Source organism: Stegodyphus dumicola, chromosome 10, assembly GCF_044657685.1.
Source record: "Stegodyphus dumicola isolate Sdum_Otavi_A_Nest chromosome 10, ASM4465768v1".
NCBI classification, from domain to species: Eukaryota; Metazoa; Arthropoda; class Arachnida; order Araneae; family Eresidae; genus Stegodyphus; species Stegodyphus dumicola.
The window spans coordinates 171,652,653-171,667,928 of record NC_140777.1 but is presented as its reverse complement, the minus strand read 5'-3'; the positions used below and the strand labels follow the sequence as shown (position 1 = coordinate 171,667,928).

At 33.2% G+C, this 15,276-nt stretch overlaps 1 protein-coding gene across 1 annotated transcript in view; it reads right to left on the bottom strand.

Moving 5' to 3' along the window:
• LOC118186662 (uncharacterized) overlaps window positions 1–15,276 on the bottom strand; it is a 241,765-nt gene that overhangs the window by 131,053 nt on the left and 95,436 nt on the right. The window lies entirely within an intron of this gene.

Here is a 15,276-nt window from a genome sequence, read left to right as displayed (position 1 = left end):
ATTCCAGAGGTCCGTGGTTCGATTCCCGGAGAAGATGGTTGCTATTTTTTCATCTATCCGACTTTTCCAATTAACCTAACGTCTCTACAGTGGCGCCCGAACTAAGAGGGTGTTGGATGAGGATTCGCCACACCCTGAATTTGGCGATTGGGTCCCCTAAAAACCCCAGTCGCCCTTTAAAAAAGAGGAGTATATAAGGTATTTTTTCTGCTTTACAAGCGTGCCTTCGTGGTGTAATGGTTCTGCACGCTGGGCCGGTATTTCAGAGGTTGGTGGTTCGGTTCCCGGCGAAGGCGGTTGCTAACTTTTCCTCTCTCCAGCTCTTTACAATTAACCTAATGTCCCTACAAGTTATAAAACTCTAATTATCTTGCGACACACTTTATGTTGATTAATCAATTATTTAGATTTTGATTTTTGCTAAGACTTCTTCCTTCTGTATTGTCCACAGAATGCAAATTAGCTTTCATAAGCTAAGGCTTTTGAATCTTAGAGAGACAGAGATTTTCTGGCACTCGGGCTGCGTTGTTAGAATTTAGGCAGCTCTATCTAAAAGAGATATTCCTGCTTTTGCGCTCTCTCGCAGCTGACACTTACGCGCCTTTAAAATTTATTTATAAGGTATTTTTCCCGCCTTCTTAGCATGTCCTTGTGGTAAAGTGGTCACCACACTCGGCGCGTATTCCAGAGGTCGGTGGTTCGATTCTCCGTGAGGGCACTGCTTATTTTTCACATCTCCTACTTTCAAAAATACCTAATGTCTCTACAAGTGGCACCCGAACTAAAAAAGGTGGTAAGTGATGATTCTATACCAGGATTTGGCTACTGAGTCCCCTAATCCCCAGACGCCCTTTAAAAGGGGGAGTATATAAGATATTTCTCCCACCTTATTAGCATGCCATCGTGGTATAGTAGTCAGCACGCTCGGCGCGTATTCAAGAGGTCCGTGGTAAGAGTCCCGGTGAGCGCATTGCTCATTCTTCATCGCTCCGGCTTCGAAATAACTTCTCTCACACTGAGTTAGCTTATAGCTTAGTTTATCAAATATGTAGTCTTAATTAGACTACTTTATCAACGTTTAAATCGAATTGACTGTTATTTCTCAATTCATCTCAGCACGAGAGGTGGTTTCCCTGTAACACAAGTCGTGCCTTTTATGTTAAAAGTACATAGCAAACAAAAAAGTTGTTTTAAAACTTTCTTCAGTATTTTTCGACATTACAGAAATAAAATAGTAACCTTACAGACTAATTCCTTAAGCAAACAGAAATTCCGTTTAGAATGGAATTTCCCTACAGGCATGGTTGCTCTCAGGCTCAACTACAGTAATTTAGGTACTGAAGACGAAGATATATGCAATAATCACGATCAGTTATGCAATTCCTTTGCAGAGATATTAGGTTATTTCTAAGCAGGAGAGATGAAAAATGAGCAATGCCTTCACCGGAACTCGAACCTCGGTCCTCTTGAATAGGCGCTGAGTGTACTGACTACGAAGGAATGCTAAAAAGCCGGGAGAAATACCTTATATACTCCCCCTTTTAAAGGGTGATTTGGGTTTAGGGGACCCAATCGCCCAAATCCTGGTGGTGCAGAATCATCATCCATTACTATTTTAGTTCAGCCGCCACTGTAGAGACAGTAGGTTATTTTAAAGGCGGAAGACATGAAAAATGAGCAATGCCCTCGCCTTATGTCTCTTAATGTTAATACACGAACCTCGGACCTATTGAAAACGCGCCGAGCGTGCTGAAGGCATGCTAAGAAGGCGGGAGAAATACCTTATACCGTTATTGTTGACATCATATTTTTAATTGATTTATAGGTAAATTGGTGCTAAGCGCGCCCGTTATTTAATAAATTTTCACATTTTTAAGCCATATTTAAAATAAGTAAAAAAAACCAGCGGGTTTGGAAGCTACAAAAGCGAAGAAGAAATATGAAGTTTCGAAGTGAAGGTGTTTGACATTATATTGGACTTCGTGGTTTGGAAGCTACAAAAGCGAAGAAGAAATATGAAGTTTCGAAGTGAAGTTGTTTGACATTATATTGGACTTCGTCATTATAATCACTTCATTCTCTTTCGATTGTTTAAGTTTCTGTCTGCAAAATTCAACTTTATTAGTGGCTGAAGCGTTATGCAAAATATCATTTGCGTCATTAGCATTATGTAAGAATCATATGAGGAGGATTACTTTTGAAATGAAGCGGTTTAGAGAGATTTATTTTTAACAGTTTCGATTTTTTGGACAGAAGGGGGATATATATATGTGTGTATATACATATATGTGTGTGTGTAATTTACTAAATAAAAGGTATAAGAAAATCCATTCAAATAGCTGAATGTCTGAAAGATGAACGCATAAAATATTCTTGCTCTTTTTGCTAAACAGCACTTTGTTATATATGTAAGTAAAATTACTCTTTATCATGCAAACGTGAAAAAAGTAACTTCATTTATAATTTTAATGTGCAATAAACATAAATGTCTGTGAAATGTACGATAAAGGGGGAAATCTAAGTGGCCATGTTCTTAACGCACTAATGCTTTCATCAAGAGCTGTTAGTACTGCATTATTGCCATTATACGTAACAGCCTTGGTCACGAAAGACGCTTACTTATTTGCGTTGCAGCCCTAAATAATTATTGCCATTTATTATGGTATCATTCGTAAATAACTTCGGAAACACCTTAAATATCATCAATAATATTATCATTAACATTCCACTGGCTAGGAAAGAAGCTCACTTTGCGGAAGAATAACATAGTATAGAACAGTAATAAGTATAATTAATTATGTCGACATCTATAGAAACTATTTATATTTTTTAGGCCTAACTTTCACGATTCTCTTTTTTTTTACAGCTAAGAATTTTAATTTGATCTATGCATCTCAGTTTCTACGTTGTGCAATGAATACACAAGAGCTCTTAACTTTCTGTAAGATGTTTGCAATGGCGTCATTGTCTGTATCTAGTAAAAAAATAAATACTTATCGGTTTGATAAATAATAAAATATTTTATAAAATTGCTTCGGTTATTTCAAAAGTGGGTTTGTTTGACATTGAATACATTTTCCCTTACTTGAAATACAATTTATTTCGTATATAATAGGTTTTCCCACCCCTCCCTTTTTCCCCCTTCTTTTATTCTCAATTATCTGAATCAGAGAAAAAGGCTGTACAAAATTTATTAAGGAAAACTTTCTTCTTATAATGGAGATGTATTAAAAAGGGATTGCATTATTTACAGTGACCTTCGGTAAAAGTTTCAAACTCTAATAAGAATTAAGAAATCTGTCACTGCATATTCTTTCACTTGAGGAAAATTTCTTAAGTAAGAATGCAAGATATGCTCATAAAATTAAAGAAGGGCCTTCAAAATATAATCACCACTGAAACTTTATATGCATTTAATTTTATATACGTTTACCTTTTTCGGAAAAGCATTTCAAACATTTTGAAACATCCTGCAAAATTCTGGATAGCAATATAGAGGTTCAAACTGCGTTGAAGAAGAGTATAATATTTATTCATAAAAAACAGATTGATCTTTAATACTAGTTAATGATATGCTTTAATACTAATTAGTTAATTCCGACTGAGGTAGGAGAAACATGCGAGTCAGAATCCAACTTCCGCAGTTTTCTTAATTCATTTAATGGTTTAAAACTTCGTTTTTGTGCCATTTTTATCTTGGTTGTCTACAAATTCTTTCTAGTTTTATTACAGGAAGAAAAATAAAGGCTAAGCTAGCCCAACAAAATCTTTTCTTATGATATATTTATCTGTGATATTGAAACTACGTTTCAATGAAAGGAAAGAGCTTTGTGTGATGGAATAACATGATATCTTGTTAAATCACACAGGAATATATGATGTAGGGATAATTTTAATTTTAATTTAATTAGTTCAAAGGGCCTTTGTCCTATTGTTTTCGTTTTCGTTTTGCGATTTTGCATCCAATCACTATAAATGTCCGTTTCACTTTTTAAACTGTTGCCACCAAATGTTAGAGTCCTGCATTATATTTGAAGAAATTAAATAATGAAAAATCTGCATAAATGTATGTCTATTTCTCGCATTGTGATAAAACAACGGTATATACAGCCATCGAATTTTGAATGACGTCATCCTCCTACGAATATGGGCATTTGGAAGACCCAATTTGAAATTTGGAATTTGTTTTATGATCGATTTCATATTTTGTAAAACTTGAACGAATTTTTGAGTAACTCAACGATTTGAAAGCGAGCAATGCAACATTCTACAAGGAAAAAAAAAAAAACTTTTTTATCTCCAGCGCGCGGAGCTGTGTATCGGAAATTCTCAAGATAGGCTCATTTTAAAATTTTTTTGCGACATCGCTACTGAACTGAATTTTGTGGTTTACGTGCAAAGAACATGATATTTAATAAATAAAGGTAACACACAAAACGTTAAAAAACACTCCTTTAAACGTAATTTAAAATCTGAAAATTTTCAGATTTTTTTTTTAAATTTTGAAACTCTATAAGGTATATCTCGCGCCTTCTTAGCATGCCTTCGTGGTGTAGTGGTCAGCACACTCGGCGCATAATCCAGAGGCCCGTGGTTCGAGTCCCAGCGAGGGCATTGCTCATTTTTCCTATCCCCGGCTTTCAATCTTTCAAAAAATGCGTAATGTCTCTACAGTGGCGCCCGAACTAAAAAAAGGTGGTGACTGATTATTCTCCACCACCACGATTTTGCGATTGGGTCTCCTAATCCAGGGTCGCCCTTTAAGAGGGGGAGTGCATAAGGTATTTTTCCCGCCTTGTTAGCATGCCTTCAGGATCTAGCAGTCAGTACACTCGGCGCGTATTCGAGAGGTCCGTGGTTCGAGTCCCGGCGAGGGTATTGCTGATTTTTCATCTCTCCTGGTTTCAAAAAGTACCTAATATCTCTATAACTCTTTCCTTTAAATTTTTGTTTTCCACCTACAATTCCCTGCGAAAACGAGTTTTTGGAATCGCGTTTTATGTAAATGAAGTAGAACCAGTATTTAATGGGGGAGTTCAGTCACATCCGAAGAAAAGCTCAGAAATTCTCAATAGAACGTGTTCTGCCTTCGGGGGCCACGTCGTTGCTTTAAGCTTATCTTACAACTTAAGGCTGTAGTCTCACGTGTCTGTTAATATTCGCCGGTGAGGTTTAATTAATGGCCAACTCGGTTAGTTATCTTTGTAAAGCTTCGGCTAAAGTATAGTTAGAATTAGTTTCGTTTCTTATTTTCTATGTTAAGTACAAGTGGAGGCTTTCCTTTAAGCCCGAGAAGGGCCGACTGTTAGCATTTCTTTAAGTGAATAAAAGGCTATTTTAACGCTTCTTTGTACATATATTTTTTATTGTTGTAAGTAGGCCAGCGAATAGTCGCTGGACACTACCTTAAAGTTCTTTAGTAGACAAGGACACGCAAATTAACAGTATAATATTTCAGAAGTCTTATATGTTTAATAATTTCTGGAAGAGAAAATTTAATAACAACTTAAATTATAATTATAGTACTTCCATCGGAATTGAACTCTGCAGTTATTCGCCAGAAGTGCTGACCAATATATCTCAAGAATATGTTAGAAAAAAGTCTTTTTAATTCTTTATATCCCCCACTTGAAACGGCATGACCCATTCGATCAGATCAAGGGAATGATGGAATATTATGCATCATTTAGTATATTTTAGTTTAGACGCTCATACAGAGCCATATTCATTTTGTCAATAGCAAACTCGAGAAGCTAATTGTTCCTTGCTAGAAACAGAACTTGAAAACTTTTAATTCCGTACTCGGTCAATTCTTAAAAATTACGAATAGTTCATCCTGTTTCTTAAGAAAAAAGAGGTATTTAAGTGAATCAGACATAATTCTGAAAACATATTTATGCGGATGGAAGATACCGCATTTAAAAAATCATTTTGAGATAAGATTAATAAGAGGACTTTTACTGTTAATGTGTCAATTACATTTGGATTAAAACTAAGTTTCTGTGCGTATGTTATGTCATAAGATTGTAAAAAGATTTGATTTTTTTAAGATGGTTTGATTAAAAAGCCTTTTCCTCTAAATAATGATAAAATGCTCAAATTATTAAGCAGTAAAAATGCACTTCAAAAAAGTAAAAATATATTTCAGAGAGAATTTATAGTCACAGAAAACAAAATTTAATTTTACAGTATAATAAAAAATAAGTCATACACATTTATTGCGTATGCAAGTTTCTTTACATATACATATTCTGTTTAATGACGTAATAAATGATCGAAAAATATTGTGCAAATGAAAACAAAGCTCTCCCTCCCAATCTATAATATATGTTCTCCGGTCTATGGAATTATTCCATGCTTTACACTGACTTTCGAATGCACTTATTAAAAAACACAGTTCTGGAACTTTCCACAAAAATACTCAGGCAGCTCTTCTCAGTATCACAGAGTACAATCCCCTGTTACACTTCCCTCTTGTACATACATAGTATAATTCCGTGTTCTACATATGTCCCTGTTACACTTCAAACTACTCAGAACGGTTAACATAGTGTAATACAAAAAGCATCTAAAAGGCGAAGCTCGCAATACTCTCCATACTCCGAAGTCAACTCTGAAAAAGTGAGTTCCCAGTTCCTGATGCTCTTTCCGGTTTTATATAGCGTTTCCCGGCTGCCGAGAAATTTCTAGTATCTTCCACTTATCAAAATTACTGGAAGGCATATACGGTTAAAGTTACAGATAAGGGCCGGATAAGGGATTATAGTTATATATAGGGATCAATTACGATCACGCATTAACAATATCAATTACCCAGTTATACAGGAACCGAACCGAAATGTCGCCAAACGGCCGCCTGGATTGGCAACTTTTGGCTATTTCTCACAAATTTGGTGCCAAAGTTTGTCGTTAAAACCATCTCCAACTTGGCGATATCTCGTCAATTTAGTGAGATAGCCCATTTACCTCAATGTTAAATACATATGCCCCTGTAATCTTATTTTTCCGGCAAGAACTTCGTCTCTTTCAAGCATTTCGTGTTACATTATACAAAAGTACTACAATTTCACATATAATTTCACTAAAATTATTTACATATATACAAAATTCGTAATAATATTCTATTACAAAAATACCTATAGCAGTCATCGACTTTCGTGAATCAAATATACTACGAGAATAAATATTCATTTTGGTCTGGCTATGCAAGTGTACGAATCTCTGGCAGTATTGTTAATACCTAACATCCCTTTGTTCCACGAGTATATTCCGAATATATTTCAAGTTCACAATATATCTTCTGTAAAATGCTTTTTATTATTATTATTATTCAATTCTTTTCAATCTTGTTTGTAATTTCATTGCAGAAATATGTTACGAAGCAGCTGATTGGCACGAAAAACCTTTTAAGTTTGCCCACTGCCGCTGAAGTTGTACGCTGAATCCCCTACATTTCTACTTACTGTGGTGCTGGAGACATTAATATATCAAAAACGATAAAATAAATAAGTAAAATTATCAAAAATATGAACATAAAAAGGTAGAGACATTAGGTTTTTTTTTTTTTTTTTTTTTTTTCCGAATCATGAGAGATGAAAAATGAGCAATGCTCTCGCTGGAACTCGAACCGTGGACCTCGCGAATACGCACCGAATGTGCTAACCACTACACCGCGAAAAAATGCTAAAAAAGGCAAGAGAAATACCTTATATACTCCCCCTTTTAAACGGACATTGGGAATTAGGGGACCCTCTCGATAAGGGCCGAGTTTTCTGGCCATAACGCCACGAAGGCATGCTAAGAAGGCAGGAGAAATACTTTATATACTCCTCCCTCTTAAAGAGCGACTGGGGATTAAGGGAACCAATCGCCAAATCCTAGTGGTGAAGAATCATCATTCACCATCTTTTTTAATTCGGGCGTCACTGAAGAGACATTACGGCTTTTCGAATCAGGAGAGATGAAAAATGAACGATGCACTCGCCGGGATTCGAACAACGGACCTCTCGATACGCGTCGTGTGTGCTGGCCATTACACCACGAAGGCATGCTGAGAGGGCGAAAGAAATACCTTACAAAAATTATAATTCTGTTCCAGTAAAGCAACTTTCAATAGTTTAACTGCTACGATTTATGTTTAACTAATAGTATGCCAATACTTTCTTATAATTGCCAAAAGCCACTGTCACGTGCTTTTCCAACAGTTAGTTTAAGCAGGTTTATTCAGCCTTTCTGCTGATACGTTCAAATTACAGGCGCAAGTGACCTCGGAAACTTTTGCTATCAATCTGTTAGTCTCCGTTCACCTACAATAGCTGCTTCGAAGTGCATAAATTATAGTAATTACATAAAAAGGTAACAAAAATAACGAATCTTTAAATTTGCTGGTTATTATTTGTCTTGCTTGAATTATAGGCATGACACTGTAGTTTTATCAAAGATACCGAATAGCGCATTTTGTCCTTTGAATGTATTAAAAGAAACTAAATTTTAAAAAATTCTGAAAGGTTTCAGATTTTAACGGTCAACCAAAAGGATTTGTTAAAATATTTTTACCCATTTGCTGAATTCGAAGTCTGCTTAGTCTGCTAGTGCTTTCATTCCTGCTAACCATTTGCTTTTGCCTTTTTAGCTTCATTTTAAGCATAATTTTCTTCCTATGCCGTAAACAATTTAACAACAAAATCACAAAATTTTTATTTAACAAAATTTTTATTTAATTTAACAAAATTTAGAATTCCTGATGCATTGCTGACAGTTGACATACTTTTTAGACCAAAAAGCGTTAGTCCAGAAGAGCTATTAATTTAGTTTTGGCATTTTGCATCGATTCACTTTTTAAATTGTTGCCACCGAATATTAGAGCCCTGTATTATATTTAAAGAAATTAAATAATAAAGAATCTGCATAAATGTATATACGTTTCTCGCATTGTGATAAAACAAGGGTACCTAAATCCAACGAATTTTGAATAACGTTATCCTCCAGCGAATACGGGCATCTGGAAGCCCTAATTTGGAATTTGTTTTATTATCTGTTTCATATTTTGGCAGACATTAAAGAATTTTTGACTAAGAAACTCAACGATTTCAACGCGAAGAATGGGAACACTGTACGGGGAAAAAAAAATATCTCTGGCGCGCGAGACTGTGTATCGGAAATTCTAAAGATATTCTCATTTCAAAATTATTTTGCGATATTGCTGTTGAATTGAATTTTATAGTTTAAGGGCGAAGAACAGGATATTTAATAGTAAATAAAGGTAACACAAAAAATGTTAAAAATCGCCCCTTTGGGAGTAATGTAAAATCTGAATGCTTTCAGATTATTATTATTATTATCATTATTATTATTTTCACTCTCTGCTCAGTTCATCATATCAGCGTTGAGTTATGATGTTACAGCTATGTCCAGGAAAATGGCTAGCATTTTTCTTCCTTTTTATTATTAACATTTTGTGTGTTTACTTTATTTATTAAACATCACGTTTTTAGCACTTACGCCACATAAAGTTTGATTTAACAAAAAAATTACAAAATATTTAAAAACAGCATATATTTAGAATTTCTGATAGACAGCCTCGCATGCTGCTCGAGATTTTTTTTTCTTCTCCCCTTCCTTACAGTGCTCGCTTAGAAATCATTAAGTTTGTTGATCAAAAATTCGTTAAAATTTCTTAAAATATGAAGTAGATAATAAAATGAATCCGAAATTCAAAACTCGGGTTTTCAGATGCCCACGTTCCGGTTATTCAAAATTTGATGGCTCTACACAAGGTCGTTTTTTTCTTGCAAAAAACATTCATATATTTATACAGATTTTACATTATTTAATATCTTTTAAAATAATACTAGGCGATAATATTTGGTGGCAACAATCTGAAGAGTGTTACGTCGTTTATAGTAATTCAATACAAAGCCTACTCAGGCTAACACTTGTTTGGGGGTAATAAACCCACAGAAAAGTAAAATTTGCTAGAATGCATTAATTTTTCAGTAAGTTCTATCGTTTGAGTACTAAAAATATCTAAAAAGTTTCTTATTTCTTCTGATATTTATATTTATGAAAAGGAAATATTTCTTCATCATATGGAAGCACCAGATATCTCTCTATAATTTTCTGAAGAAACTACTTTTAATGCATTACTTTAGGAAAGTACTTTTGGAGAGTTGATCAACGTTGGAGAAACTCGTTGGAAGCCTACTTTGTTTTTCTTGGTGAACAGAGGCAGCTGCGCAAACAGAGTAGAGAATTCATTGACTCTTACTAAATACAGGCTTAGTATGTTTTAATCGAACATCAAGAAAACGAGGAATTTGAAAAGAGAATAAAACTATTTTCTGAGACAACATTAGCAGTTTTTTTGCAACAGAAGTTTACAATGTCAGAGCAATGTTAGTGGAATAATATTGATACTGGTATTTTTTATTATTTCATATATGTCTCAGAAAACACGAAGCAAATAAAATTAATTTATGCTTAAATTAATTTAATGAGTAAAATATTTTTTAAAAAGTGTGTTATATTTAGGGGTTCATCAGAGACGTATTGAGAGCATGTTTTCTTTGTATTTGTGTCAAAGCGTTTGTATGGTGTGCGCCGAAAATATCGCGAACGAAACATCGCAGAGAAAACAAAGCAAAGGGGAAACAAAGTCGTACAAAACGACGTGGGAGAAAAGAAAGCAAGGAGAAAACAATCACAGCTGTAAAACATCACAGAAAATAAAGCGGTTCAGAAACTTCACAGTTTTTAAACACCGTCGTGCAAAATATCGTGCTAAAAAATAAAGCACCTACAAAATCATCGAACGGTGTTAACATCTCAGACATCAGTTTTCTTTCTAAAAAAATTTTAAATGCATGGTCCTAGTGATTTGTGAGCGCAAAAATAAATCAAAAACACTTTTACCTCTATATTTCATATTTTCAAATTAACAAATAAAATTTTACTGAAAATGCAAAGCAGAAACTTAAGCATTCAGAATCAAAAATCTACACACACACATATATATATATTAAAATTATAATATATTAAAATCATAACATATTAAAATTATTATCTTATAATATATATATATATATATATATAATTATTTAATAGTATGTACATATATATATATATATATACGCAAGATAAATTAGAGACTAAGATTAAATTAGAGGGCTGTAAAAGATTAAATTAGCGGCTTAAAATCCCCTTCTCTATTCTAAAAATAGTAACGTCTATTTGTACTGCGTCATTTCTAGACTGAGATATGTCATATGATTCTTACGTTAATTCTGATGATGTAAATGGAACTAAAACTCAAACAGCTAATAGTAATTTTGCAGCAAGATTAACTATCCAATCAAAATGCATTGAGAACCAAAACTAACAAAAGACTAACATAAGCGAAAGGAAATAAATTGTACAGTTTCATAGAATTTAACAATTTTAATACAGGTAACTTCATACAGCTAAACGTCTTCCTTTTTCTAAGCTTTTTGCACTACATTTTCCATAACAAATTTCTAACACAAATTTATACAAGAAATTAATTAAATAATGTGTTTTAGGAGCTAACTATGTAGCTTAAAATTCTAGTAACTATTCTACATAGCATTAATTTCTACTCATTTTTACACTTTGAATGCTAGAGTTTCCTTCTTGCTTTTTATTTAAAAAATAGTAATAATTAAAAGATATGAAATATAGAGATAAAAATATTATTCTTGATTTATTCTAGCGCTCACAAATTGTTATGTGAATCTGAATTTTAAGTTTTTAAAGTTCAAAAGCACAAGTTTCCAATGTTATCATAATGCGATTATTTTTATGTACTTTTATTTTTTATTACGATATTTTGTCCTAGGATGTTTTAAAACTGAGTTTATAAGTGTTTTAATATCTAAGACGATGTTTTATACTGCGATGTTTCTCCCTGCTTCCTCTTTTTCCACGGCGTTTCGTTTGATGATGTTTTCTCCATACGTTGTTTTCACTGCGATGCTTTCGTTCGCAGTGTTTTCGCCAGTAACCGTTTTTAAATTTTAAATATTTCCGGAATTATCGAGCAAATGTTTTCCGTTTCCTTCACCTCTTACCTATCTTTGTTAATTGTATGTAAAGAAAAGCTCTTGATGGCAGATGTGTTTTTGGCGTAAATATTATATTCTAACCGATTAACGATTGCTTATTTACGAATACGTCGGTAAGCTAAAAAGGAGTTTGCATTTGCCTAGAAACTTTTGTCGTGAAGAGAGATTCTGATGAACGTAATTAGCAACACTGCCTATAATTTCCTTAACATACCTGATGTGGACATCTTATAACTTCCTTGTGCGGCCTACTAAATGATACACTTTTCTGCACTTCATTTAAACATACTTTCCTAGAATTTCACTAGCGATATATTTCTCATTCGATCAATTTAGTTCTCACTTCGCGGCAAGGCAAAAATACATAAAAACTCAAAGCATCTTCATTTAAAAATCTCAGACAGAAAAATACAGAAAACCCTAAAACACCAAATACAGTTAAAAAGAAATTGCAATTAAAATTAGAGTTTTTGCAGAAATTAGAATCAGGAAGACAAAATTTTTGGTGCACAAAATTGAAAGTTAACTTTTGGTCATACTAGGTAAAAAGACATTGCAATTGGTGCACAATTCTTTATTCTACTAAGACTACTAAGACAGCCTCGTTAGGCTTAACTCGCCCATATATATATATATATATATATATATATATATGTGTGTGTGTGTGTGTGTGTGTAAAATTATTATTGGTTGTTTGAATTTCAGTTCCATTTACAATATTAATTTTAACATGTTTTTTTATTACTATATTCGGTTATTTAAGAAACTTTAGCGCCCTGCTTGATGAAAATGTAGAATTAAAATTTTGCGGTATCAAAAGATCAAGTTTTCATAATTTTGCATGGTGAAATTAAATAATGAATTTTTAGATATTTAATTATTTTTAGGAAAGCAGATTAAGATAAATAATTAAATTTTAAATTTATTTTGAAAATTTTGTGTTGTTAAGAATTTTGAAAGTGCATGAAATGATTTTGAAAACTTAACATAGAATATGATAAACGAATAGTGTTTTTGAGAATTACTATACAGAAAATATTAAATGTTTGGATATCGAATAGTGTAATAACGTATAAAAAAGAATAATTAAAGAAATTGAATAATTACCATAAGTATTATGGAACTGTTTACTAGTTTAAAATTTGCAGATGATTGTATGTATTTTGCTTTTATTACATATATATACAAACCCACGTTTGGTGTAACCGATAGCAACGAAAAATTGAAGTGCAGAACTACATGTTATAGCAATCCAATACACAAAATTTCAACTTTCTAAACCTACTCGTTTCTGAGTTATGCGAGACACATGCATACGGACGTACAGATGTCAAGAAATATACTCTTCTGAATCTATTTTACAATCCGGTTTGTCAAAAAAATTCTTTATTCTGTTTTCGACTGTTTTTGCCGTACGTACAGATGGCACCCAAAAACATCGTTCAAATGGATTCGAGAGCTGTCGAAATGGATATTTTGTTGAAATATGATACCCGATTTACAATACTTATCTGATTAAAATACTTCCTTTACTTCGTACAAGGAAGTGAAAACGGAATACTCCATGGTAGTAAGAAATAGGCTGTTATGAGGATGAACATGCCGTACTGGAACTGACGTAAAAACTGAAAGTTTAGGCAGTGACTGATTTTTGTGAAGAAGATGTATCGCAACGAGATTCATCGCCGGTTGAAGTGTGCGGTAGTAAAGAAGCTTTGCTCCAGTTATTACAAAATGGCTTTCATTGTTCGAGAATGAGCGCTCGTCACGAAAGGACTATTGCAAAAACTCCAATGGAATTTGTAGAAACACGATAATTCCTGATCTCGCTCATTAGGATTCACCTATGCTTTGGCTTTAAAGACGAATTTCCAATGAAGAAACGCAAATGGTAAAGCAATACTCATTTTGGAAAGCTGAGAAATTCATCTAACGCATATAGAGGGAAGTATAGATATATTCCTGTTACACTACGATAAATGTCTGAACAAACTAGTGATTATAGAAGTAATTTTGCTAGTATAGCTCTCTTGTAAATAAAAGAACCTTCTTAGACTAATGTTTTCAGTGCAATTAACTTTTTGAGTGACACTCACATGATAAGTATTTAATAAAAAAGCATGCTTTTAAGTCAGATCGAGAAAAGAAATTAGAAATATATATAAGAAATATATATACACACAAGAGGTTTGCACCAAAATAAATACTTCCGAAATACAGTATGGGAAGTAAATTCTTATTTGTATCTTTTCGAATTTACATTCAAGTGAATTCAAGTTCAAATACATTCAAGTAAGTTCAAATCTGCATTCAAGTTAGCAACACAAATGCGTATAAAAGATGTGCAGACTGATATCTGTTCGAATGTCTTTGAATATTGCACTCTGAGGTACTATTAATATTTTATATTACGCCGTAATTTTTAAAGTCTCTCATGAAACTTTTAGCTAATGAAAGAGTTAAAAAACTCTTTGGAATTTAACATTGCTCGTAGTTACAAGTATTATTATCTGTCTAACCATTCGGTATTTTGTAATAAAGAGATCAACGATATAATCTACATATCTCTGTATACTATTAAATATCATATAGTTTAAGATACAGACATTATTGCAAAGTAATCGAACAAGTAATTAGATGCTAAGGTCTCAGAATCGATCTTATGGTGACGATAATTTGATATAATAGGGGAATGAAGACTTATAGAAATTCATTTTAATAATAGGGGCATATATTTTATTGAATGGATACACATATAAGAATTTATATTCAACGATGTGATTGTTCGATAAATGTGTAGTTTACATAAGAATAGTCTATAATAAGTACACCGCAACAGATATGCTGCAATCCATATATGAAGATTTTCAAGGCTGTTATAAAAATCTAACTGGCATTCATTAATTCCAAATTTATGCCATGTGTTTGAAATATCTTTAAGTGAATAAAAGTTGAGTGCTAGCCACTTTCTTTAGATTATATTGATATTCTAGGCTCGGCTTTGCTGTGTGCAGCCAATTTAGCGGTTAAGTAGGAACCAGTCGTGTAGCTAATCTTTACCTTATTGTGATTGTACATCCTATTTTCTAGATAGTAGCTTTTGTAGTAGTAGTTCTACACAGTAGATCTTATTTTCTGTTCAAATTACTTAGCCACTTATAACCTTCTTCAGCAGTCCTCTATTCTTTCAAGACCT